This window comes from Cavia porcellus, unplaced genomic scaffold, assembly GCF_034190915.1.
Source record: "Cavia porcellus strain 051 isolate PalLab524CR breed Dunkin Hartley unplaced genomic scaffold, mCavPor4.1 scaffold_20, whole genome shotgun sequence".
In the NCBI taxonomy this organism is placed as follows: domain Eukaryota; kingdom Metazoa; phylum Chordata; class Mammalia; order Rodentia; family Caviidae; genus Cavia; species Cavia porcellus.
In genome coordinates, this window is record NW_026947503.1 from 31,981,891 (window position 1) to 31,986,043 (window position 4,153).

The following is a 4,153-nucleotide window of genomic DNA, read 5'->3' on the forward strand; positions in this document are numbered from 1 at the left end:
GACTTTCACTAAGACCTAATATCACTCTTCCTTTATTTAATCAGCAAACATGTAGGAAGTAAGCATCTACTCTGTGTTTCATACTTTGCTAGGAGAAACAGTTGTATACAAAAGAAGACAAAGCCTCTGCATATATACTATCATTATAGTGATAGTGTACACGCATTCCCAAAAGTATACATAACAAAAGCATCAATGGGAACAGCCTTAGGTCAATATAAGCTAAGTATAAGGTGAGAGCAATGAGTACCAAGAAAGAGAGGAAAGCTGGAAAATTCAGATAAAAATTTGGTCTTCAAGGATAGTAAGCAATTTTAAGGATGCCCTACAGGATAGGGAGAATAAGACCTAATATAAGTAATACTCCAGGCAAGTCTAGACAATAGATGCCAGATGAGTAAGAGGGTTTTAGTGAAGGCAAGGGAGATCTTTTTAAAAGAGTTGCTGAGACCAGGTTGTGGCGGGAGGGCCTGGAATGCTGTTATGATGAGCTCCATGTTATGAGCAAGACTCTGGAGTCAGGAAGGGACAGGATGAGATCATGTTTTAGGAAGTGCTGGTGTCAGGAGCTGGTTGAGAGGCCAAAGAGCTTTGCAATTTACAAAACATCTTCACATATGAGTCATCTAATTCTCTGCTGGCAAATGGTTTCTTATGAGGCTTTTAGAGACTGGTACAGGGCAACATTCAGAAGTCTACACAGACTAGAGTTACAGCAATTAAAAAGAGTAAGTTACTGGCGCCAGAATGGTCAGACAGATCAATGAAGCAGAATGTATTATCTGGAAATGGATCCAAATATTTATATTTATGCATAAATGTAGCATTCTATCATAGTGGAAAAAAGAATAATGTAATAAATGATTTTAAGACAATTGTCCAGCCAAGGAAAAAATAGATAAGATGCTTACCTAACAATTTCAATAAAAAAATTTTTGAATGGATAACCACTGAATCTTGAATTTTAGCATATGTTTGATAATCTGCAAGTTTGTAAAAAGAGAGAGTGAGAGACTCCCAGACATTCTGATTCTGTAACACAGGAACTAGGTTCTCCTGGACACACAGTAATAAATACAGCCTTAAAGATTTAATATAAAAGATGCATTAAAAATAAATTAATACTTATCCCAGTTTCCTCACTCCTCCCATGGAGCATAGCTACAAATTCTGGACACTGTAGTAAAAACAAACACAAAAAGACAATAAAAGGTGGAAAAAAAGAAGGCAGCCTGGCCAGGTACCTCAGGAGCTGAGGCAACTTTTCTAAGTTGTATTTTGTTTTGGCGTCATGAATTGCAACTTAAATGATAGAAAAGTCAGAAATCTGAAGTACAAACAAACAAAAAAGCCCCAAAACTTTCTCTTCAGCCAAAGGGTCAGGGAAGAAGGAGCCCAGCAGGATAATATCTATCAGAGTCAAATACTGTGGACTCACCACTGTCAGGAAAAACAGACAGCCCAGACTGCTGTCCCCCACTTGAGAGAGTCAAGGCCCTCTCTATTGCAGTCATATCAGAGAAGGCCTCATGGATAGTGGGCCCAGCTAAAATGAGTCATTCCCCACAGTGTCACTGAAGGTCACATAGGGAGCAATAACTAGGCACCTCTCCCCCACCCAGTCCCAGCAGAACAGCAGAGAGTGTCACTGTTTCCAACTCACCCAGCAGTAACTAGAAATCTCTCCTGCAGGTTACCAATAAAGGCCAAAGGGTAAACATAATCACAATTTCACAGGGCAATATTTCCCCCTTTCTCCCTGCTAGAGTAGTGTCAGGAGAAAAAAATGCTGCAAAATATTTAAATAAGATCTACAGTCATACAGTATATGTATTCATCCACTTTCCATTGCTATAATGAGATACACAAGGCTGGGTACTTTATAAAGGAAAGAGAATTACTAAGCTTGAAGTTTTGCAAACTGAAAGTCTAAACAGGTGTTGGCACTGGAAAAGATCCTCTGGGCTGCATCATTCCATGGCAAAGAGCATCAAGGCGGAGCATGTGTGAGAGACAGAAAGATCACCTGGCCAAGAAAAAAAAGTTACAGCCAGAGTGGGGTGAGAGAAGCAGGCTTGCTCTATTTTATAACAACCCCCTTGTAAGAACTAACTCAGGGTCCCATGAGAAATGCCCTCATATCTTCTAAGGATAGCACCTCCAATGACCTCTCTTTAGGCTCTCTCTGGAAGGCCCACCACCTCTCATGTCACTATACTGAGAATACAACTTCTATCACATGAATTCTTGGGGGTCAAACTCAAACCATACCCAAAGCACAGCAACATAATTTCCAAAATATCCAGATTTCAACTAAAAGTCATACATCATACTATCAGTAAGAATCAGGAAGAGACTGCAGCTTGGATGAGATAAGAAAATCATCTGATGCTACTGCAGGTGAAGTGGCGCCCAAAATAAATATATCCATGTTCTAATAGCTGGACCCTGTGAATGTCATCTTATCAGAAAATGGGCCTTTGTTAATGTAACTAAGGAGATGAGATTATTCTGGGTTGACCAGGTGGACCCCAAATCCAATGACAAGTGTTCTTACGAGACACAGAACACAGTGCATAAACACAGAGGACAACATTGTGTGAACACAGAACAAAGTTTGGAATTACACAGTGTAAAGCCAAGGAGTGACATGAGTCACCAGAAACTGAAAAGGGGAAGAAAAAATTCTTACCCAGAGCCTTCAGAGAGAACACAGCCACTTCAACAACCTGATCTCAGATTCTGGCTACCAGAGTGATGGGGGAAGAAGGGGAGGCATGTCACATTTGGCTGCTAGATGTGCTGTACTTCATCACCTTTGGAAACAGTCCTATGGAACTACTGAAGACACCAACACTAAGAAAAGATAACCACTAGAATTGTCTGACAAGGATGTTAAAGTAGACATCTTAAAAATGCTTTCATTTGAAATAAATTTGAAAGTAGAAGGTATAAAGAACCAAATGGAAAATTCAGAACTAAAAAATGCAACAATTAAAAATTCAAAAATTGTATGAATGAGTTTAGTTAGCAGAATAGAGATGACAGGAAGAATTTCAATTTCTGAATTTGAATCAGTGAATTTGAATACAGAAATAGAGAAAATAACCAATTGAATAAAAAGGAGGAAACGGTCTGAATAAAACAAAGGGAACCCCAAGGACCATAGGACTAGAACAAAATACTCACATTAGTGCCATTGCAGTCCCTGAAAAAAAGAATCTTCAGGAATGTTGGGCTAAAACACCATTAAAATGTTAAAGACTAAAATGGAAAATAATAATAATAATAATTTCTTTGTGTGATAGACAAAGTTAATATCTCTGGGCAAGTTCTAATTTAGGGTCCCTCTTTCCCCAAATTCTTTCTAGAAATTCTGTCTAATGGGATCTTTCCTGCTCACAGTTCATTTTCTTTCTCAGCCAATTTGAGTGGACAGAGATGGTCACTTGATAAAGGGTTGCTTTTCCATAGGTTACCAAAAACCCATGACGAATCTGTCCAGGAAGAGGTAACAGTTACCTGCTGAGTCATTTAGTTTCTCTTTCAATTGCTACTATAAACTACAGATGATCCTTGATTTATGATAGGGTTATAATCTGATAAAACCATAATAAATGGAAAATATTGTGTAAAAATACATTTTGACTTAACCTAATAAGCATCATAGTTTGGTAACACTGTATACTGTAGACCTAGAGTAGGTTGTTTACCCTCATGGCTGCATGGCTGATTAGGGACAGTCACTGCCACTGGCCAGCATTGAGGAGAATCTCATTCTGCATACCAGAAACCCACAAAAACATCAAAATTCAAAATTTGTAAATACTACAGAGTTTGCAAAATGCATGTCACTTTCACACAGTCATGTAGTCAAAAAAATCCTAAGTCAAACTAACCACACATATAGGTACTACAAGTATAAAACGCCATATGGAATTAGGACTAAGGTAAAAGTAATTATCAGAAAAGCTGTACAGCAACTGACAAGAAACTGTGTTACTAGTATATTGGGAAACATTAAAAAGAAAATCTGAAAGCAAATAAACATATGTCAAAAATGAAAAATGAGCTACAGTTAAACAAAGGAAATCACCAGATGTGCTTTTTTTTTTTATCTATTTGTTGGTTTGGTTTGGTTTTTGTTTTTTGC